The sequence below is a fragment of the Anas platyrhynchos genome, chromosome 2, assembly GCF_047663525.1.
Source record: "Anas platyrhynchos isolate ZD024472 breed Pekin duck chromosome 2, IASCAAS_PekinDuck_T2T, whole genome shotgun sequence".
NCBI classification, from domain to species: domain Eukaryota; kingdom Metazoa; phylum Chordata; class Aves; order Anseriformes; family Anatidae; genus Anas; species Anas platyrhynchos.
This window is the reverse complement of record NC_092588.1, coordinates 145,529,430-145,553,230: the sequence shown is the minus strand read 5'-3', so window position 1 is coordinate 145,553,230 and position 23,801 is coordinate 145,529,430. Positions and strand designations below refer to the sequence as shown.

The 23,801-nt window shown below is 43.3% G+C and overlaps 1 long non-coding RNA gene across 2 annotated transcripts in view; it reads left to right on the top strand.

Annotated features, from left to right (window-relative positions):
• Positions 1 to 280: 280 nt before the first annotated feature.
• The window catches only part of LOC106014495 (uncharacterized), a 30,773-nt gene continuing 7,252 nt past the window's right edge, over positions 281 to 23,801 (top strand). Inside the window, exons 1-2 of one of the 2 annotated variants that reach the window (XR_011807080.1) lie at positions 281 to 450; positions 566 to 662. This is a non-coding gene — a long non-coding RNA (uncharacterized lncRNA). Of the gene's footprint in view, positions 663 to 23,801 lie in introns of both variants that reach the window. The other variant, XR_011807079.1, reaches the window with a different exon arrangement.

Sequence of the window (23,801 nt, the reverse complement as noted above, 5' to 3'; positions counted from 1 at the left end):
ATCCCTTCTCCGTGGAAAGAAAAAAAAAAAAAAAAGCATTAATAACAGGAGGTCCCAGCAGGAGACTAGATTGCTGCAGTGATATGAAGCTGTGTGAGAAGCCGTGGTGGGACAGCACAGTTTGCACTTCAGGCTGTTCCAATTAAAGTTAATGTCCTTTCCACTGCCATGCGTGAAACCTTACAGGTGAGGAATGATTTTAATTATGAGTAAATTGCATCTTGTTCATGGGGCTGAGGTCAGTGATTATACTCAGAAGACATAATGAAATAAACATGCGTAAAATTGCATGAGAAAATTAAAACCTCTGGGAGAGGAGCTAGAGGGAAAACAGAACGAAGCTGAATGGTGGAACAAATAACATCAGATTTACAAAAACAGTGGGAAAAAATTATGTTATCTCTTGCTGAGGCTGCAGACAGCGTGGTGGTACCTGAACTCCTCCTGCGTGTGAGTACCAGTAGTGTTATGTCAGCACAAGCTGCAGTGCTTCCCCTGGGGCTGGCTGTCGCTGGTGTTTCCTCCCTTGTTGCAGCCTAGCCTGCAGTGCTCTTGCATCTCCCAGTGCACAGCGTGGCTCTGCTCTGACGATGCCAGCCCTCATTAAGTACAGGACTGGCACCTCGGCCCAGCGGTGTGGCAGGAGGGCTGCAGAATCGCAGGTGAGCTCTCAGAGCATGCGCTGGTTTCAAGGGATGTGCTTGGGTTTAAAAACAGTTAATGTGCTGGGGGAGAACATCCACAGGGCTCCTAGGAGCTTTGCTCTTTGTCCTTTACAGAAATTAAACATGAGATTTTTTAATGCTTTAAATACAATTACACTTGCTTGCATCTCACAAGTGATCTACATTACAGTTGCAGTTGTTTTCAAACACTAAATTATTTTCGAAGTCCCTACTGAAAGCAAGGGCCTTCTGATTTAATGTCTTAGGTTTTGTTCCAGTGAGTAGGCAGTTTGTAATCATAAGCAGTTTTGCATTTAATAACAAACTTTGAAACGTATGTGTATGGGAATCGTTGCAGTTTTTATTTGTTGAATTAATATGCCCTTTTATCCCGATAGCATACACAGCCTTTTTTGATGTTATGAGTCGTCTAACTTCAGAAGTCCATAGCACAGGTGTTTATACCTGAGCTTCTCATCTGCTCTTGTGTAGTCAATAGCAAAATGTAGGTGCTTTGTGGTGTCCTCAGAGCTGGTTTTGCTCCTTGCAGAGAGCAAGGCTCCACAATAGCTATTGCCTGTATCAACTAGATGCCCACCAACTGCGAGGGCGGCTAGGTTATGTGTAGGCAGCTACATTTACGTAGGTGAGCCCTGTGCTAGGAGCTGGGCCATAGGGGGAACCAAGGCTAGGCCCAAAATTTGTCAGGAAAAAATCTGGAAATGTCTCCATCCTGAACTCAGGAATGCTCAGGGTGTGAACAGGGAATGGGAGCTGCTGTGGGAAATCAATTCTTCAGTAAGAAGGGTGTGCTTATTGAGACTGACTTTGGCAATAGAGGTCACAGCGGTGGGTGGTGTGGGAACGATGGGTAAGGATTATTGCTCGCTGTCTCTTCTGATACAAGGACTATGGGATACTGGGGGTCAGGCTAAAAATGATGATGATAATAAAGTGGATTTGCATAGAATGGGTAATTGAGTTGTTAAACTCCTCACGTAAAGGATGTTGTGACTGCTAAAAGTGTGTGTTGCTCAGAAGGAGACTGGACAAGTTCATGGAAATCTGTCAAGGGCTGCAAATACCGAGGAGCCCAAGAAGTCCCAGAGAACAGAGATTAGTGGCAGCAGTACAGCATGTTCTTGTACTGTTCGCATGCTCTGATCTGGGCTGAATCTTAAGGAGACAAGATACTGGGTTAGATGCACCTCAGCACTGACGTTTTACAACCCTTGTGAATGATCTTTCACGTGTAGAAAGCTACTTAATCTTCCTTAATTTGGTTGCATTTATTCCAGAGCAACTATGCATGTTTGCAGTAGTATAGAAACATCTTTTCTTTTCCTGTCATGTTGTAATTGTTTGTTTTGTTGGCCTTACTCATATTTGTTTTTAAAATGAGATATTTATCTCAGGGGAACAAAACGAATGGGGGGGGATGGGGGGAGGGAAGAGGGAAGATTTATGCCAAAGCACTCCTAAAGTGCAAAAACAGATCTCCCAGAAGATGTAGATTTAACTTGCTGAGATCAGACTTTCATCTTGTCTTCCAGAATAACCTACAAAGAGTTGTTTCTGCTTCTTTTTAAATTATTTAAAATGATCTCAGAAGACTTTTGACATTTAATAATTATGAGCTTGTCCTAAAAGCTGATGAGCAGCAACTCCAGGAGTGTGCTGGCATTGCTTACCCTGCCATGAATTAATGGTGCAAAACATGCCAGGCCTCTCTTGTGGGAAGCGCAAAGAATTACAATGGGCATAATAAATACTGGAGACTTTTGATTTTTACTAACTGTTCTTCCTTTAAATGATCTTCCCAGACTTCTTCCATTGTCTTAATGTTCCTCAATTTTCTGAGGGTACTTTTTTTTTTTTTTAACCCTCGGGTGATGTGCAAGGTGACATTAATCACGAAGGAGTGCAGATAGCTACACAACGGAAAGTACACAAATCTTCTTTGCTTTCATGATTAGCAGCTCTAGATAGAGGGGCTGATGCAAATCTACCACGGGTATAGGATCTAATTAGGAAAGTCGTTACCTTGAGGCACTTCTGGTTTTTCTAATCCCCATCCAAAGGGAAGTTCACTTGCACATTGCACTTCACTTTTATCTGCTCTGAGGAAAGGAACTGTACTTATCTCTCCCTTTTGTGTTTGCCTGGGTTGATGATCATGAGGCAGGTGAAAGTGAGCCTGATGCCCAGCTGTGACCGGTTGTGTATCTGGAAAAAGTGAGGTGTGCTCTGACAGCCTGCAGCTTGCAGGGCTGCTGCCACCTCTGGTGAGGAACGCAGCATGGTGGAGCCTGCAGTGGGTTCGTGGCAGGTGAGGGCTGACAGCATGTTGCCTGACCTGAAGGAAGAGTCCATCAAATTGGTGTCATTCATCAGTTTTTGCTATGGGAAGAGCTGAGTGGAAGATCTGGCTTCAATATTTCTGAGTGTGCTGTGTAATTGTCGTTATGCAGTCACAGTTGTATAATTCTGGGCTGTTACCTCAAAAACAAACTGTTTCTGAATGTCCAGAATTCTGCCTGTATCACAGAGATGGTGAGTCCTCACAGAAAGCACTGCAGTCCCTGAGATGTGTATTTTGGACATGCAAATACTCTGCAAACTGCAAAATTCACTGACAAGCGAGATGCTCAGAATTTCCTCTCAAGCATGTGGAAATGAGTGTGCTCACAGCAGTTCTGGTTTTGCCTTCATCTGCTTCAGACACTCTTATCCCATTTCCTAGTAAGTATCAGCTCAGAATTAATGAAAAGCACATGCATGCTGTAGTAAATTTGTTTTTAAAAGCTGTATGAAATGGCTGCCATTCTGCCTGGTGCAAAGACTGTTGTGCAATGTGAGGAAGGTTTGGGGCTCGGCTGTGAGGACCCATGGAGTGAGTCAACAAGCACTGGGTGCAGCAGGAGGCCTGGGGCAGGAGAGCCCTGTGGCTGTGCGGTCTCACTTCTGCCTCTTCTGTCTCTTCCTGATGCTGCTGTCACATCTACAGAAAGTAAATCAGGCAGGGATTTGGAAAAGGCTTCCCTGTGAGCAGGCATGTGTGAAGGGCTTTGCCCAGGGAAGCTTTTAGGGATCTTAAATACCTCTGTAATATAAATGATGGCACTTGTATCACAGCGATGGTAACACGTTGCTTTTAGCAGCAAGGGGAGCTGTACAAATCCTTAGGCAAAGTAAGCGTGGCCCAGACCTGAAATAAAAACAACAGACAAAGCCAACCCAAACAAACTTTTTTATGAGTAAAGCTGTGCTCAGAGTTGAATGAGCCCGTGGCCTTGGTGATAACAGGTAATAAAATATCTGCGATAACAGATACCTTGAGAAATTACCCACTATATAAGGGCTCAGAGGAGTGTGCACTAAGCTCCTTTACATTTTCACCTGCTAGCACTATTCCGTGCTTAGTCCCATGGGTAACATTGAACTGCTCAGCTTGGAAGTCAGGGGAGGAGAAGTGATGTATGTCTGCAAAGCAGAAGTGCTGTGCTGGAAAACAAGTGTTTATTTCTCTTTTTCCTGTTCCCAGGGATTTGCTCCAAGAGAACAATTTTTGCCTGGTCAGAAGCAGGTACAAAAATTAGTGGTGAATGTGCAGGGTGAGCTGACTCATCTTCAAAGCAAACCACCTTAGAAATGGCAGCAGAAAGAGAAGGAGGAAGCTATGTCCAGGGTCTGTGATGCTACCCTGGCACATGGCAGGAGCAGTGACCCACTGTGCAGGCACACAGCAGAGCTCCGAGGCTGTGACAGGCAGGAGGGCTGTGCTGGTGGTGGCTCCAGGTCTGCACGTGGAAAGCACCTGCTCCTTTTACCTGTCCTTCTGCAGGGCTCAGCCTGCAAGTACTGAGCCAGCTACATAGAGGTTCCTGAAATTGCTACCTGGAGGTTCCTGAAATTAACTCTTGAGAAGGTCTGACTCCAAATTTTCAGTCATAAACAGCCACAAGGCATAGCTCTCACATCAGCTGAGCATATTACTGAAATAATTGATTTTTAAATTAAAGCTCTGAAGAAGAGTGAGGAAAGTACCTGTGTTACCAAATGGATGCTTGACCAACAGCTGTTTGAATCAGTATGCTAGAAAGCTTCTATTTCTCTTCATAATTTTCAGACTGCTGTTTTGCCTGATTCTGAAGCAGTAGATGAGATCTCTTGTAGATGCCATGCGTATTATAAACCACACTTTGTAGTTTCCTTGCCTCTTTGAGGTAGATGGGGAGGAGCACAGACTTGGTACACAGAGGTGTAACAGATGCCACGATCACCTTGTGAGACCTGCCTGTGTCCTGCTGAGCTCTGACTTTCTCACAGACTTTGTATTCTTCATATGGTTATATCAAGCAAGTTGACATAACAAAAAGGGATTTAAGGCCAAGAAATGAAATTGCTCAGTCCGACGAACCCTTACTTCAATACCTCCTCACTCACCCACCCATCTACCCACCCACTGCTTTTGCACCGTATTTTCTTATTTTGTTGCATTGAACAGGGTGAGATTCTAGCTCAGCTGGGGTGTGGGAGCTGAGCACTTCTTTAAAAAAAAAAAATAATCAGAAAAATCTCAGAGAGATTATCACCAAGATATGAGGTATTTCTCTAGGCTGTAGTAATGCAATCTAGTCCAGGGACTTATGTGTTCTTCTGATCTGCATTTGGGAATGTTTCTGTCTGAAATGCCTTCAGACCATTGACCTATCAAGCACACATTCCTCACTAGCATGAGTTCAGCACTGGGCAACATCTGGGACCAGCTCTTCAGAGACAGTTGTGATTAGCAGAGTCTGATAGTTCGTGCTTTGGGAAAGGTGTGAGTGCTGCCTGACTTTGTACAAGGAAAGCGAGCTGAATTCGAAGGCAGAACAAGATGTTCTCTGTCTTTTTTTTTTTTTTTTAACAACAAAAAAAAAAAGCCAACATCTGAAAGCACTACAGTAAACAAATTAGAAAATCTTACAGCAGGGTAACCCTCGTGTGGGAGGTAGGACCTCTTTGATAGAGCCAAACAAACAAACCGTAAAAACTGTCTGCAGTCAGTGAGAGCAGGTCTGCTGATTACTCAAAAATATTTAGCATTTGCATTGTCTCTGCTAGTGTCATTCTGATTATACATCGTTGTGAAGCCTCAGAAGTCATAAAATAATCTTATATAAACACAAATAAAAGGGAGAGTGTGCTGTAAATTGCTGCTGCAGCCACGCTCCATGGGATAAGCTGGAGTTCCTCAGCAGGGACCACAGAGCTTGCAGTTCAACCGATACAGGGATCTCAATACCCTCCAAAGGGTTGCTTCAAATATTTGAATTGAAAGATTTGTGATTAATGTGAGGATGAGCATGGTTAAAGCCGAATCAGTTATACGCATGTGTTTTATATGGTATGGTCTCTGTCATTTTTTTCTGTGCATTTTTTGTTTGTTTTGTCATTGTTGTTTTTTAATCTGGTATAATTCTATATATAGGTAACCAAAGCCTGGGTTGCTGTGCGGTACTCCCTGTGCTGCAGTGTGTAGCTCGAGGCTACCTGTCGTTTTTGGAACCCGGACGGCTGCGGGGGACAGTCAGCAGCTCTACACCACGCTTGTTAGCTGGCTGCTTCTGCTGGAATCACCGGCCCACGCAGCATTGCATGCTTGGTGCTATCCAACAATAACAGACAGAATGCCAGACAGATGATGTTGCAGGCTGCAGCTGGCTTATGGGCTGCAGGATCTTCCCGACCTGCTCTAAATGATCAATTGTGAAATTATTAGGGAGGCTGATATACACGGCTGGTTTTTGGGCTTCAGGATAAGTAGTAAACATGGTCCAGGTGCATGCCTCCTTTGCTCCTGTTTATCTATAGAGCTCTGATCAATATACACATTGTTCTTATTTTACGCAACATTCACAGCTGTGTGTTCATGCTACAGCTCATGGACATATTGTTGGGCTCTTGTGCATTACGGTGGTTTCATGACCCAGTCCTCCTCTGGTTCCTGACTGAGGTGCTGAAGTAACAATCGGTGTAAAAGTAGTGTGTTCAGTTTTGGGCCCCTTGCTACAAGAAGGACATCGAGGTGCTTGAGCGGGTCCAGAGAAGGGCGACAAAGCTGGTGAGGGGCCTGGAGAACAAGTCCTATGAGGAGCGGCTGAAGGAGCTGGGCTTGTTCAGCCTGGAGAAGAGGAGGCTCAGGGGCGACCTTATTGCTCTACAGATACCTTAAAGGAGGCTGTAGCGAGGTGGGGGTTGGTCTGTTCTCCCACGTGCCTGGTGACAGGACGAGGGGGAATGGGCTTAAGTTGCGCCAGGGGAGTTTTAGGTTAGATGTTAGGAAGAACTTCTTTACTGAAAGGGTTGTTAGACACTGGAACAGGCTGCCCAGGGAAGTGGTGGAGTCACCATCTCTGGAAGTCTTTAAAAGACGTTTAGATGTAGAGTTTAGTGATATGGTTTAGTGGGGACTGTTAGTGTTAGGTTAGAGGTTAGACTCGATGATCTTGAGGTCTCTTCCAACCTAGAAATTCTGTGAAATTCTGTAAAAGCTGTCAGGTGGACTGATTCATGGGTCCCTCATACTTGACTTTCTTTTCCATGTACGAATCATGGCTTTTGCTACTCTGATATTCTTTTTATCAGTTACCACAAGCTCTCCCTCTGAGTTTTCTTCACGTCCTACTACTGAGACTGGGCAGTCAGAGCTGAGGCTCCCTGGAGCCCTTGCACAGTCCCCGGGGTGCAGAGCTTCTGCAGAGAGTTTCCTTGCGTGTCACTTTGGGCACATTCCATCCCGATGACTTGTTCTTATTTCATCATGTGAAGTTTAAGCTGCTTGTCTTCACCTTGAATGCCCTTCAGACTTCTGCTTCTCTCTCTTATCTTCTCCTGTCTTAACCCATAACCTTCACTTTACCAATGATACTTTCATTTTCCACCCACTTGTCTTTTTTCATTCATGTACAGAGATTTGTGTATGTATATATACACGTATGTACACACTTTTGTTTCATATTTGCCCATATACACAAAGATTCCTCCCCCAGTTCATCAGCAAGATTAGAACCCTCTCCCCAAAATATGCCTTTCTAAGGAAACAATGAGTAACAACAGCGTAGGACAAATGAAAGAAGCTACTATTTATGATTTAAAGGGAGGAAGGAGTGTGATGTTTGTTTGATCTAGATACCTAGTCCCCTTCTTCATAGCTCTTTTCTTTGAGAATTGGCTTTGTTCAACAGCAACTGCATTTCGCGTGTTTGCATGGCACGTTACACAACAGGGACGTGAGTCTAATGATTGAACCCTAACAGAAATATTTCCTAACAACTACTGTAAGTAAAGCAAGTCAAGTGAAATAACATCTGTCCTAAGTGCTTGGAAGAAGAAAATCATCAAAAAAAGGTGTTTTTTTGTTTGTTTGTTTTTTTAAGCTGTGCCTTTCTGAAATAGCATTTCTTATTTTCTTGGTTTTCATGCCCAACCTGGTCAGCAGCAGAGGCTTTCCCACTGGACACTTCCAGACCAGAACTGCTGCAGGCATTCCAGCTGTCACCCTGCTCACTGCAGGGTCTTGCTGGCAGGGCTCTGGAGAGTGTCTTGAGCTTTCCATTTTGAGAGACGTGGTGATTGTCAAGGAAACCCTAACTGATGTATTTGCCATTATATGGCAAATGTATAAAATACGTTTTTTCAGTTTGTATCATGGGTAGGAACATAAATGGCTGTCCGGAAGCTTAAGATAGAGTGTGAAAAGGAGTGCTAAGGGTACAGAAGAGAAGGTGGGCAGCATTCACAAATTCAGGCTCAATCTGGCCTTGGTGACATGGCACAGCTGCAGAAATATGGGCAGAAGATGCAGTATGAAAGCTTCCATTAGCAGAAATCATCTCCAAGTTCATCAGTACTTCTGGGAAGGGGCTGTACCGTATTAATAGATTGGCTAATGTTCAAGGATACTTTCTGTACATCTAAGTGTAATATATATACACTAACACACGGAGCCTTTTGTATGAGTCTCACCAGATAATAGAGTGTGAGAGGTCAAATATTTCAAAACATACATCAGCTTGTTTCTCTGAACAGTGCAGGAGCAGGATATCAGTAGGTAGCTGCTCAGCTTGGGGTTCCTGTTCCCTTTGTGCCACCCTTCCCCAGTGGTGCCTGTGCAATGCACTTCTTTGTTCCTTCACTTTTTACAGAAATTGTGTTGTAGCTCCAATACTCTAAGCAGAAAGAAGGTTTGTAAGGACAGGTAAAATACGTCTGCATTTGTGCAACAGGGAGAAATCAGCAGGAGATGAGATGTTGAGAGAACTGTAATGAACATAAAACCAATGTCTAGTCTGTATTATTTAATATTAAGTAGTGTAATAATTTTTAATACCAAATGTTTTGTAAATTCTTCCTTGAGGACTGAGATTAATATGTGAAAGGGAATTATTGTTTTGCTTTGTTAAATGATAAGTGTGCTTCCTTATTTCTAACTCGTGTGAGTTCATCCTAGAACATAATGGTAGGTAGGTTACACCCACGTGTATGCTACAAGGGCCTTTGGTTCACTGTATGATGTGTACCACACACTGCATGTCTGGATGTAAACCTGGAAGGTTCAGGAACTAAGAACACTTCTTATAGCTCTTCTGGGGGAAGGTTGGGAGCATTTGCACTTATGATTCTGATGAGATCTGCCAGTGCTCCACACTCTGTTTTCATTATTCATTTTGTTGGATGGAGTTTGAAAGACTGAGGGGTTGTTAGTGAACAAGTAGATTGAGCTGAGAAGAAAGTTGTTTTTTTTTTTCTTCTTTTTCTTTTCAAGGATGACTTTCTCCCCCACGAGTCTGTACATGTTTTCAGTAGATGCCAGTTTGAGGCAATATGTGACACACAGAAGTGGCTTGTCAACATGAGTTTTCTTCTTGTACATGATGCTTGTTAGAGGATGAGCCTAGTCTGTACTTTTCTTATGCACCAAGATGAGGGTAGCATTTATACCTATCAGCTTTAGTGATATTTAAGCCACAGTGCCAGTGTGAGAATATATCCAATGTAGAAAACTAAGTTTATATTTACATGTTTTATTCAAGATTCGTTGCTTTATTCATTTCTACTCACTCTGACTCAGTAGCTGTCTAAAACGTATCTTAAATGGAGACCTTCACAGCTGTGCAAAGCGTGCAGCAACCAACTGCGTAAGGTGGCCAGAAGGGGAAGCTACTTGAAGAATGGAGGCTTTTTCCAGATTTAAAAACGTCATATTTAAAATTCTTCTGTCACTGCATCATGGCGTGAACAGCTGCCACCACATCTAACTAGGAGCCCTGGAGGATTAGAAGTAAAAGCTTTGCTCACTGCAGAAAGGAAAGTTGTTGGAGTGGTTTTAAGCCATGGTGTCTGATGGTAGGAGCTCTGTCTGATTCCTCCTTATCTCCCCTTGAGCTCTACGGCATCCCCATCTGCAAGGTTTTCTGCCTTCATGACTTTCTCATGTGCATGGAAACGCTTATGTGTTCCTGAAATGCTGTGCATGATATGGTCTCTCAGCACTTTTTGGCAAAGCTTGAACCCTCTCTGCCTTCATAACTGTTAAAAACCATGGTCCGCCTCTGGCTGACCTGTCCTGTGTGCTGCTGCTTCCGTGTGACCCTGGGCGAGGATCCTCCTGCACAGAGCAGGAGCTGTGAATCTCAACCTGAGCAAGACCAGGACAAAAAGAAACATTTTTTTACAGCAATCACAATGCACAGAAACTCACCACGTTTAATACTAAGCTTGTATATTCTTTCAAATGGGTTTTTTAAAGTAAAATGCATTAATTCAAGGACACACACTAACAATAGTATGTCTTGTCTTACAAAAGACCTAGCAGCTCAAGTAAATGGTTAACCATTGTATAGCAGTTAAAAATGTGTGTATTGTTACGGAAAACACATTAAAACAGATGAACTACCCTCCTAGATTCAATCCTTATGTCTTTTTAAAGCATGTAGCAAGAGTAGCAATGAAACTCTACAGCTTTCAGCTTCCAGAAATATAGTAAGTCAGAAGGACAGAATATTAAATACCGACAAGATAAGGAATAGCAGGTTGGAGAGGGAGAAAAATCTGATTTGCGTAGTTTGGTGTGATGCTGCTTTCTTGCTTTCTTGGATTGGAACTAGTAAGTTATAAGGATAAGCTGTATTTCCATTTTTAAATTTTGCTAATAACGCTGAAGGGTTTATTCTGGGGATAATTTTGACTGACTGCACAGGAAGAATATCTCCTTGACATTATCTAGCAAAGTTTTACCAAAAATGTTCTTAATTAAGTTTAAACTTCCATCTTAGATATTGCTTCTGGTGCTGACGTCGGATAATGGAACTGGACCAGAATCAGAAGTGATCTATTTTAATTGTTAAACCAAATATAATGCATAAAGCTAAGGATTTTGGATAGTAACACAAGATGTTTAGGGGTTACATTTTCCAATACTTGACTAGTGATTTGGGAGCTATAATTTTATGTAAATACGTATATCTCCTGTATTTAATAACTTACATATATATATATTTAAAATCAGTAGTTTCATATCGTACCATATTATTGTTTTCTTTTCTTTGAGCTGTTGATTACCGAAGATGTTATCACGTAGCACTCATACAGTCAAGTCTTGCGGAGATCGGAGCTGGACTGCTTTCTAGTGCAAAGGCATGTATTAGGCCAAGCAGAGTCTTCCAAGGAAGAAACACTAAAGAATTAATCTGCTCATCCATCTCAGCGAACATTTCACCTGACCATAGGTGACTGAATTCACTGTGAAATGGTTGCTGAAGCCAGGGAATAGAGATCTGCGTGTCCAAGGGAGGCAGCACCTGGGCCAGCACGGCGCAATTTAGCTGTCCTTTGCTTCACCAAGTCTTTATGACAGAGCTCCTAGGATCACACTCACTATAGGAAGGAAAGATCTTTTGATAGATCAACGTATTTCTACTTTTTTTCTAAATAATTGTTTTAATGGCAGGCAAGAACAACTACATTTAACCATCAAGAAATAAGTATCTTATTAAAAACAAGCAAGCAGCAAGTTTGACGTTTGACTTAGCATCTCATGCTGATCTATGTGGTTATTTCAAAGGTTTTTTTTTTTTTCTTTTTTTAAATTTTATGGAGGTCTTGCACTATTTTCCAAGCAGCAGCCAAAACTGGCCTTGAAAACCTTGTAAACCATTTCCCTGCTCTTGGTGTGTTCGCTCTGTGCTCTGTTCAGCTCTTCTTTTCAGAGGTGTCTCTTCAGATTGAGATGTCTGTCTCTGGGTATCACCTGGCTTGGTGGAACTGGGCTCACTGGGAAACCGTCCCTGGAGCTCCTTGACACCTTTGAGATGCATTCATGCTATATAATTAGAGTGGTATGTGGTACCTTGATACAAAAATGATTGTTTTGACTGTTGACTCCAGTACCCACTTCCTGGAAGCAGATCCTGTGACTTGTACCCAGGGATATTCCACACCAGCTCAGGGGAATGCTCAGCCTAATCTATGACTGTTGGTGAAATAACTGAGAAAAAAAAAAACGAAAGTAGCATACATAAATCATATCATTTCTAATTATATTTTTAAATTATTTTGGGAATTTTCAAGCTGCTTCATTCACACACAATTACGAAAGACAAAATGCATTCCCTACTTGTGGAGTTACTGGGCTGTTTTTTTTTTTTTTTTTTTTTTTTTTTTTTTTTTTTTTTTTTTACAAATGTATCACTGTATAGCTAGCTGCCAGTTATATCAGTGGTGTTTAAGAGGAAGAGGGATGGGGAGGAGATTTCACAGCAGACAATGATGATCAGAAGCCAGGCAGCTGCAGGAGCTGGCCATGGAAGACCAGGGCTGAGAACAATGTCAAGTTTTTGGAAGGCGGTTTTTACCCAAGAGCTGCTCATCTGGAAGAAGGGCCTATGGGATACTCTTCTATGTGCTGTTGCTTCATGGAGTGATAGTGGGGAACTGAACACCCATCAACCACTGGAAATATATGTGAAACTATGAGAAATCTGTCAGCTCTCTCAGAGCTCCCCAGATCTACCCTGGTGCTGTGGTCACAGTCTGGCTGCATACTGGTCTAAAGTTGTGTGAATTAATCAAGAATCTTGCTCTAGATTGTGTTTACTGGTGATGTTTTTACTGCTATATGATTTTTTTTTTTTTTTAAATCTGCCAGCTGGAGAGGGGAGTTATGCCTAATTTAACAGCCATTGATCACACCGTCAATATTCAGGATCCTAGTTCTTCCTTTTATTGGAAATGAAAACAATACAAGCCACATATATTGGAGATACTATTTTTTATTTATGAGCATCATATGTGAAATGTTGATCTCTGGAAGGCAGGTATGAAAGAGCAGGAGGCGGTTGAGGAGCCCCAGAGCCCCTCCTAGCAGCACTGGAGGCAGTGGGCTCTGGTTGCCTGCCCTCCCAGCTGGCTAAACTCAGGCTCAGAGCATGTATCTGCTGTCATCCTGCCTTTCCTACTGCCTTCTTTGCTCTTCCCAGGAACATCTCCATGAAGCCATAATGCCCACCTCCCTCCCACTGCCTTCCTCACTGCCACCCACATCGTTTACTTATCACCAGTGCAACACCTGCCAGATGCAGCAGTTTTTTCTCATTTGGGCTAGTTTATTCTTAAAAGGAATTTAGCAGCTTATTTTTATCCTGAATGAAGGCTGCAATATTGTTCATGCTCTGCTTCAGTGAGGTTTCATTAAATTTCTACCCTAGTATTAATGATTTTTTTAAACTATCAGGAGTTCCAGAGAAATTGCTGTCAATGATCACTACGTGCTCTGTGTTTAGCAGAGAAAGATGCAGCTAAGAATATTTGCTAACCCATAAATTCCTTAGCAGAATTGCTTTAGGTAATGCCTCCACCTGCCATGAAGTCTCCTGTGCTTCTGGCACTGGAGGACTGGATCGCAGCAGAGGGCAGCTGGACAGCCGAGAGCAGCTTTGCCAAACCCTCTGTCAGCAGCAGGGTGCTTGGCCCCAACCTCAGCCACCGGCTGACACAGCAGCCCCCACGCCACCAGGGCTATTTCTGTTGCTTTTAAGCAAGTGGTGCTGGGCTGCGGGAGCCCACTCCAGATTCCTCCCAGTGTCAGCTGTTGCTACTGGTCATACGTACCCACGAATATCGTACTGACCTAACCCTGCTCAATTCAAGGCAGTCTTCTGGTGGGAAAACAATGAAAGGTGGTCTCTTTCCACGCCTGGGCCATGCATTGGAGCACGGACTAGCAGCAGCTCTGTTGTGTGGCTCTGAAATGGTGCACAGTGTTGTGATCCATTTCAGAAGCGTGCAGCTGCCTAGCAAAAATGCTGCTTTACAAGGAAAACAAGAAAAATAATACATAAAAAGATGAAGGAGTATTTTTGTATTTCTTCCTCTGCCTTCAAAATTCATCGTAGTATGATTTACAACAATGCAGTAAGGCTGATAAATAATAGTGACACGGGGAGAAATTAATGCTATTCATGCAAGACAGAGCGGGAAAAAACATTGTTTAGAAAGACTCAAGGTGAGATGAAAAATGAAAGGTATGATGGAAATCTTTTTTCTGATATTAAAAACTGCAGAGGAGAAACCCCTTTATGAAAGCCCTTCCATAGAGAAAAGGCAGTAGAAAAGCCAATAGCACATGAGAAATTAAGAAAGAAAATCCATCTGGCTAGAGAAAACACAGAGCCTATAAAAAGAAAGCTGTAGGCACAGCATCCCCCTCTGGACACATAGTCCAGAGAGAGGTAGAACTTGCCATTGGCTGCAAAAGAGCTTTTGCTTTAGTCTGGCTTTATAATTTGTATGCAGAGCAAGCTATCTGTGTTCAGCAAGAGTCTGTCAGGGGCTTTGCTGTGGAGGAGGTCACTGCAATGCTGAAGGGACTGGAGCACCTCTCCTGTGAGGAGAGGCTGAGGGAGCTGGGACTGCTCAGCCTGGAGAAGAGAGGGCTCTGGGGGATCTTGTCAATGTCTATAAATACCCAAAGGGAGGCTGCAAACAGGATAGAGCCAGGCTCTTTTCTGTGGTGCTCAGAGCCAGGACAAGAGGCAGTAGTCACAAAGTGGCCCACAGGAGGCTCCGTCTGAACACCAGAAGCCCTTCTGTGCTGTGGGGGTGATGGAGCGCTGTCAAGGGCTGCCCAGAGAGGTGGGGGGGTCTCCTTGGCGATTTTCAGAAGCAGCCTGCTCGTGGCCCTATGCTCCCTGCTCCTGGTGCTCCTGCAAAGAGTTGGGCCTGGTGGGCCCAGGGCTCCCTGCCAGCCTCAGGCAGCCTGTGAGGAGCTGGCCCAAGGAGGAGGCAGCGGTGCCTGGTGGTGTTGGTGGTGGAGGAAGAGGAGCTGGGCAGTGGGGTGGCAGCTGGAGTCTTGTGGGCACAGGAGCAGGTGCAGATGTCCCCAGCCCTGGGGCTGAGCCCTGCTCCAAGGCAGCTGCTCTGGTCACTCCATTTGTCACCACCCCTGGTGGCAGCCATTCTGCCACTGCCCTGAGTGGTTGTACCTTGTGTTTGGGGGTTATCTGACGACATTATTCCTACAAAGAAAACAGGCCTCTTGGGAAGTTTGACGAGTGATCCTGCGTTACTGTAGGTCTGCTAATTACAGTGATCTGCTTTGAACCAATGTGTTCTTAGAAATGTGTCAATGCAAGCATATGCATGGCCATAAACAGGGCAATTCCTCTATTTGCTTTTCTTGAAGAGATTGACAGTATTGTCTTGAGTGAGAGACAGACTTATCTCCACAGGCTAAACTTCAGCACTCTGAGACATAAACACAAACCTTGTCAGAGGACTGAATACAAAAACAGACCCAGATTTCACCCCCTGGGCCCTGGAGCAGAAGGTCGTGGGGCTGAGACAGGCCCTGTACGTGAAGCCTGTGCAGTGTTAGCTTTGGGATTTGCATGTATGAATAATGCAGTGACAGTGACTGTGCCTCAGAGATTTTTTTTCTCCAGTATTCCCAGTGTTTTATGAGCACTAATCCAGACTCTTAATCAGCTTGCTTCAATGGACAAAAAAAAAAGCCCAATGATGCGGAATTTGGTGATGAGAATGACGTTGGATAGGCTGATTCAGAACAGCCTGGAGGTTCACTGTTCTCTAGTGGGTACTTTTTATACTCTAGCACTAGGAGATATGGAAACATGGAAATATGTAATATCACATCAGGCAGATAAAAATTTAATGTGGTGCTGTGAGCTGGGAAGAAGTACATGTGGAGATTCACACTAAAAATTCTCTCCTGTAGTCTTTCCCCAAAACATTTTATACTAGTTGCTATACTGAGCTAGATGAGTATTGATTCTTGACAGAGTATGGCCATTTTTATGTTCTTATACATATGTATTAATTTAGTCTTGCTTGTTACAGTAATGCATTTCCAAATTGCTTCTTAGGAAAAAAAAAAAAAAAAGAGAGAGAGAGAAATGACCTCAATTTGTGGATTGGAGGAAAACCAGCATCCAGTAAAAAAAAGTTATTAACAGAAAGAATATGTGGAAGATGAGAATGAAAGAAACTGTAGTCAGAGGTGCTTTTGACCATCAAATATTATTTTATTGCTTATTGCAATTGAATCTAGTTGCTATTATGCATTATCTTGTAAGTATTTTGGTCAGACTGGGTAATGTCCTCAAGAGCTGTGGCAAAGAATTGGGAAGAAGCAGTGCAAACAATGAAAATGAGCAGAGTTATCACCTTGATTGTGAGAATGACTGTCTATAATCCCAGCACACAGCCGGGGCTCTGCTTCCAGGTTCCTGATATTAATCTGATCAGCAAGTATTCTGACTGCAATGCAAATTTTGAGATGGTGCTGCTGAGGATAGAACTGCACCCCAAGCTAGTTTTGAATTACGTAGCTTAGAAGCAATAATGTTTGTAAGGGGGGTTGGTGAAGAAAATATACCAGATGATAGCCATTGATGAAATTCAGCAGAGGATAAAGATGCCCAGTTTGGATATGAATTTTAAATAAGGAAACATGAATGTGCATTTATCTGTGAGATTTGTTTATGGTAGTCCTGCAAATCTATATTACTTTATTGAAGTCAGAATGTGAACCAGTTTTATGGCTGGCTAATAATCGTGACGACCAGTGTTTCAGACGTTTCTCTGAGCTGTTTATTTCCCCAGGTAGAAAAGGGTAAAGAGGGTAAAACTTATCTGCAGAGATATCACTCAACACATCCACCAGACCATATCATCCTGTACAGCATAGCAGGCTTATTTTTTCCACAAAGCTGATTTACTTGGTCCTGGGAAGCTTGTCTCTGGGAAGCATGTCCTGTAACAATTTGGATCTTGGGTACTGTTGATCCTTTGCTACCTGCTGTTCCCAACCCCGTGTGGGGGTGTGGGCAAAGCTGCTCAGGGCAGATGCCCTCATAGGATGCTCTTCCCGAGCAGCTTTTGAGTTCGTAGCCCTGCCTAACAAAGGTGGCGAGACACTCCCAGAGCACAAAGGGAAAAGGCGATTCAGAGAATAACCTCAAGATTAGGGTGATATAAAAGTGATACTTATGCCACTTTTCCAATCTCTGACTTGCACTCTCCAGTTTTGCTACGCCCAGCAAACTGGCCCACTGTTATGCTTTGGAAAAAGCGTTATTACAGGTTGAGGCAGGTTAGTTTAGGCAACACGCACTTTAAGAAGTCATTGCCTTCAAACGCCCATGCACACACCTACTTCTTTGTCCGCAGATAATTATATGTACATTAGATTATTCTGGATCCTAATTATGACATAAATTTGATAAATTTAAATGAAATTATATGTGCATCATATATAGAAACAGGATTATTTAAAACAAAAAGCTTAAAAGCAGACCTGAGAGAGGCTGATTTCACCGATAGGTTATTTCTACAGTTCTCTTTCATCCACCTGCTGTGTCTTGTTGTAACGCTTACCAGGGCAGGAGCCGTTTCCACAGTCTGTGAGGCTCCGGGTGCAGTGGGGCTCTTCATGCTGGTTGGGGCCAAAGGGGCTAACATCTGCAGGGCAGGAGGCAGCCAAGGTAAGGACTGGCAGGGAAGGAGGGGACTTTGTGAACACCCTGTGTGCCAGCCCACCAGACCTAGGACCTCTCCGTCACCTCATCTCTCCTACCTCAGTAACCCCCTAGATGAGAGATCCTGCAGCCTCCTCATCAGTCACAGTGCTTGGATGGTTGGTGTCGCCTGGTGGAAAAGGTTATCCCGTTCTTACTGAAAATAGAACATTATATTTCCTTTAATTCACACTAAGAAGGAGATATTTTTCAATCTAATAACGTAAATGAAAAGTCAGTGACCCGGGAGCTTGCAACTCTGGCTCTGGCAGTGACTCACTCTCTGACCCTAAATGCTGCTCTGAACTCTGGTTCCTGGTCTGTCAAAGGGGGAGATGAATACTTACTTGCATTTAACTGCAGTGATGCAAGAATTAATTAGCTCTGCTTGCTGAGAGCTCTGAAAATGGGGAAAAGTTACTGTTCTTGATCATCTCAAATAGCTGAAGGCTCATCTTTTCAACTCAGTGCTTACTGTTGGCCCCCTCCTCAGAAGTGAATGGGACATATGAAATCTCCTGGGTTTATTTTTTTGCCTCAGCCATGGTCAGGACACAACTGAAGCTAGGTCAGGGCTTTGGCTGTCTGAGTAGGTGGACAGAAACTGGGTGGTGTCAGAGGGGAGGCTCACATCCCACCTGCTGCTGGGCACATCAGTGCTGGGTTTCCTCTGGGCTGCGTTGGAGAAGGTGCTACAAGCAGCTGCCTCCTTAGCCCCAGGTTACATCTGCCTGCTCTACAACTACATTTTCTCAGCTCTTGTTTTGTTAACATGGTAACTCATCGGTGGAGGCTATTAAGAAATTATGGTTCCTCTGGCAGAACTCAGGCAGCAGCTGTACCAGCGAGAGCTGCTTCAACTTATTAAAAATAAATCAGAGAGGAATGTCATCAGAGAAGAAAATCTTCCATGCCAGTGAACAGGATCTTTCGAAATACGAGTTTTTCATTCAAACTTTTTTTTTTTTTTTTTTTTTTTTTTTTTTTTTTTTTCAAATGAGGCTGCTCACCCAATATTTGTGGGTGCGGCTCGTTCTGAGCTCCTCTTCCTTGGGCATGAGCAACCCTGGGGAAAACCCTCGCTCAGGGCCGGAGGGTTAGGCAGGCTGCGGAAGGAGGAGGACACCTCCATGAGCTTGTCCTACCATGCTGCAGTCAGGTTTCGTACGCCCAGGCTGTAAAACAGTTCTCGTTGAACTGGCCCAAACACGGCCAGTTCTTCCTACAGATTTACAGGAAGGAAGGAACTAGAAATCTGAGTTTTAGATACAGCAACCTTCATTTCTTCATACCTCCATTATCCAAGAGCCCATACTCCATTTTTATTAGCTCATCTTTTACACAGCCTGTGTATTTGCTGTGTGTCCCATGCAGTACATAAATGTTCATACACTGCCCACAGCTTTAGTGCTGTTCATTAACACAACAAAAGTTGAAGTCAGACTCGTTTGCAGAACAGGTGGAGTAGGTCTGGGCAACTCACAGAGGCTTTTGGCAGCTTTAACTTTGTGGTCCATGGACCCCTGAGGTGCTACCACAAAGAAGCAGCAAATAAAAAAAAAAAAAAAAAAAACCTCTTGTTGTCAATAGGCCTTGATTATTTATTGAAGGATCAAAGTCCATTGATGCTTTTTAGGGGAAGGATTGAAAACGGTTGAAACCACTAAACACAAGTTACCCTTAAAAAAAAAAAAGGTAAATGAAATGTGAGTCGCACACTATCAGACACAGATGGCCCACAAAGAGAAACGCCCAAGCAAGATGAAACAGTTACAACTTAAAATTAATCTTTCTGTAGTTAAGCTCATGTAATTTTGTGGTCATTGAATTACAGAATATAAAGAAATGAGGAAAATGCCTGGGGACAAAGTACAATTTTGGTGATAAGCGATTTGGGAATAATAATAATAAAAAAAGTTAGTGCATCCCCCTAACCATAGGTTGAGAAAATTAAATTTATTGCCTATTACATACATTTTGACAAAGTTAAACGTACCTGCATATAATTAACTGTCTTGTAGGTTTTATTTAAGTGACAATAATGAGACCTGCTATTTTGTACCTTTCCTTTCAAGTTGTATCAGCGTGTCTGTACTTGAAAAATGTTAACAGTTTGGCTGAAAAATCTTGCTACGATTGGCCAACCTCTTATAAGCTGCAATCCGATATCTGGCTTGAACACTTAGGTAAATATTAACCACGCTCGGGCAGTCAATTGATATTAGATTTGGGGTTATTTGTCATTCTGTCTCTAGCCTGAGTAAATCACTCAACCTGTCTTACCCATCTCTACATACACCTTCCCTCAGCAGTTCGCAGAACAGACTGTGCGGTGACTCGAGGGTGCCTCCGAAGCCCAGCACTGCAGCGCACACGAACATGAATCTTGCAGCCCGTTGTGAAAGAGCAGAACGGTTTTCTTTCATAGCACAAATCATCATTACTCAATTTTATTTTTACGAGGCTGCAATACCGTTGCCTCAGCCTCTTTTCCCTCCACCCTGGCAGGCTACCACTTATCTCCGCCATACCAACAATGAACTTTCCATGTCCCCCCCAAACCCTCCCAATATCTTCTTGGTCCCCCCCCGACAGCCCCTGACCACCTCCCCCGGGCTCGCTTGCATGCCGTGCCGGTGGTGGTGGTGGGCGGTCGCATGATTTCAGGCTCCTCGAGCTGGAAAACGCTGCCAGAGTGAATCACTTTGCTTTCTTATTACTGTAGTTAGAAGCAAGCCGAAACTTGCCATTTGCAAGGTAACTTTCATTTTGCTCCCTACATTGTTTCTTTGCCCTTGGCTCACAGAGCTGAGTTTTTTATTTGTTTCTTTATTCATTTTTAATTCTCTCCTGTGCCAGCTCTGCCTGGATCCAAAAATGGGCTGAGTGAAGGAGTTGCTCCTCTTTCAGACTAACCTGAAAGCCAACTGAATTCAGGTTAGTGCTTAGGATGTTTACTATTTGCACAGTTATCTATATTTATGCTTTTTGTTTTTTAAAGTGCTGGACTCCCCTGGTTGACATGAACAGTCAAGTTCAGTGCTGTGGGTTATTCCATGGTCTGATGAGAAACTGGTGATGAAATCAGGTGTGTCTGTGGCACAGTCCTGTTTATTTACAATCAAAGCCTAGTTTCCATTAGTATAGGGTAGATCTTAGGCAGCAGCAGTTTCTCAGATCTAAATCCTTTTCCAGGCTCACTCAGGCCTATTTGTGAGGCTTTTTCCCAGGGCCATGTGTCCAGGCCCTGTCTACACTTTGCTATTCTTCTACTGCTTGTTCCCTCAGCTTTCATGAATTTTCCATCCCTCTGTTAGACACATCAGACATCGGAAAATAATACCAAGGAAACTAATCCTTTTATATAGGTCTCTGTTTGGAGTGGTGAGGTACGTAATGGAAGCTGCTGGTCACAAAGTGGAGTTGCAGCTCTGCTTTGTATTCAGCCTGCTCGGCTGCAGACGTTAATGCAGTCGGATGGGAAATCATCGCAGTGCCATAGGGAGGTGGGGACAGGAGGTAGGAGAGGCATGGGGAGACCAAAGACTGTGTTCGTGTTGCTTTTGACAGCAGAGTTTTGGCCAGAGAGACAGTCGTCATGAAGAAGAAAACTGGCCCTATCAGCCTCAGGGATCACTGTTCTCATGATTGCAGGAGAAAAAGGAGATACTTGAGATAATATACTGAGATTTGGGGCAGGGAGGTGTTCTGTGGTATTTTCTCAAGGAGCTCTGTGCTTTACCAGCTCTCTTTCCCCATCAGGTGAGAGTAAAACAGAGACAAGCTTCTGCAGAGTGCCTGTTGAGTAAGGCTGAGCTTGTGGCAGCTGGGAGCGTGGCCAGGATTAGGCAGCTCCGGGAGGGAAGCGCTGGACTCCCGAGGAACCTCTGCCCCCAGGGAGGGCAGGGCTGCCTGGATGTGTTACTGACTCCTTGGTAGGCAGTGTAATCCTCCGAGCAGATATTCAAATAGGAACACGAGCCTGAGCCTGGTGACAGCCAAATCTTACTGCAGTTTGGAGGTAGATCAGGTGCCCGTTGGATTCATTTCTTTCCACTGTAGATGCTGACACCCAGATGGAAATGCTGTGTTACTTCAAGCTTCCTTCTAAGTTAAGGGTGTCACACTGAAGGCTTTGTCCTGGGCATACCTGTGCTTAAAATGGCAACCAGTGCTGTCTGCTGTGACTGACAAAGCCAAGATCTCTGAAATGTATCCCAAATAGAGCCAATTGCGGGTTGTTATTGTCTGACTGTTGGGAAATACATAGCACAGTAACAATATTCTCCATCTGCCCTTCAATAAAGTCTATAGAATTTAATGAAATAAAACTATATCATATTTATTTTATGATTTCACTACAATTGTTACAATACTGTGGGGCAAGCCAAGAAAAAGTTTTAAATAACTCTCAAGTCTCTGGTTGAGTAAGATAACACAATATATGTTTTCCTTCATATTTCCAGAGTCCATACATCCCCCAAGTATGTATTTTTCTCTGAGGAAGTACATCACAGGACAGTTTAGTGCCGAGTGTCTGTGCAGTGTTCCACAACAACAAATGAATGGTTTCCCCGTTTTGGTGCCTAGGAAAACCTGTTAATTTGCTTAGTTGCAGTACCAAAGATACATTGAATAATTTTGCATGCATGGAAGCAGTGACTCCACGGCAGAATAGGCAGACACCAGCAAAATGATGCTGCTAATCCTTCTGCTTCTATAGTACCTGTTCCGACTTTGCCTAGTCATTCAGTGCTCCAAAACAAGTGCTCAGGATTATTAAAGCACAACTCCCCATTGAAACCAGCAATGATGTTTTGCGCTAAGTTAGCGTAGGTAATAAAGCACTACACGAGCGAAATCTAGAGAAACATCTTCCATGTCTGATAAGTCTGGCACCTTTCACCACCACTAAAATTACTTCCAGCCTCCCACGCACTCAGGCTGTGCTTTACAATTAGTCCCACTAGCATCGATGAGAAAAAGCCTCCCGATGATGCTGGCAGCTGCAGCAGAGTTATCCTTCAGTACTGGGTCCCATGCGGCCTGGGCCCACCATGGCATATTAAAGAAGAGGAACAGAAAGAGAAATGATGGTTGGGAAGACTGAGAGGCAATATTAGCAAAAGGAAGCTCCCTCAAGTGCTTTGAGTGGGCATCTCTCACCTCCCTCGGTTGGGTATATGTTGGGCTTATATTAGGGATGAAAAGATTTTTTTTTTTAGTAAGCGGCTGTGATATCATGTATCTGTCTATGCAAAGAGGAAACGTAAATATAATTTAAAAAAAAGGAATATAAATATTACATAAACACTTCAGAAAAAGGGAATAGATGAAATTAAAATCTGATGAAAAAGAACAATGTGAAAAGTTAGAAAAAATCATCATATCCTAAAAGCTTGAGACATTTAAAAAGGTAAGAAAGCATATTCACTGTATCAGAATTAATAATGCAAGAAGATGCTATGGAAACAAGACTGACCTGTAAAGATGGGCAGAATATATTAAAACATTTGTATGATGAACTGCGAGAATCCAAAGTTGTGGTCGCTGCAAGAGCAAAACAAATTCAGAAAATTGCTCTGTGTGAGAGGGTGCCTGGAAGTACAGAAGTAGTGAGAGACTTACGCACAGGAGCTGTTTCCTGTCTGGGAAAACAAAACAAAACAAAACAAAAATGATTAGGTTCATCAACAGAAAAGCCTCAGGTGAGATGGAGAGGATCCATCGAACTGAGATTTCTCACAGACAATCACTCCCTGCAGAGCTTTCTGGTGAGGATGTTTATTTACTCGGCTGCCAATATGACTCTGGCTGAGCAGTGAGCCTTGTGGCAGGTGTGTAACTCAGAGCAAATATTAGGAGGTTAAGTGCTGACATAAATCACATCGTGTGTGAATGTTCACACCGACATCTTATTCTTATGATTTTGCCCATGCACATGCATGGTTATCCAAATTAACCAGATTGCTGTGGATTATAAAGCTTATATGACTAACGTGTATTCAGTTCTTTTGTTGTTGTTTAAAAAATATAAAATTATATAGAAAATCTA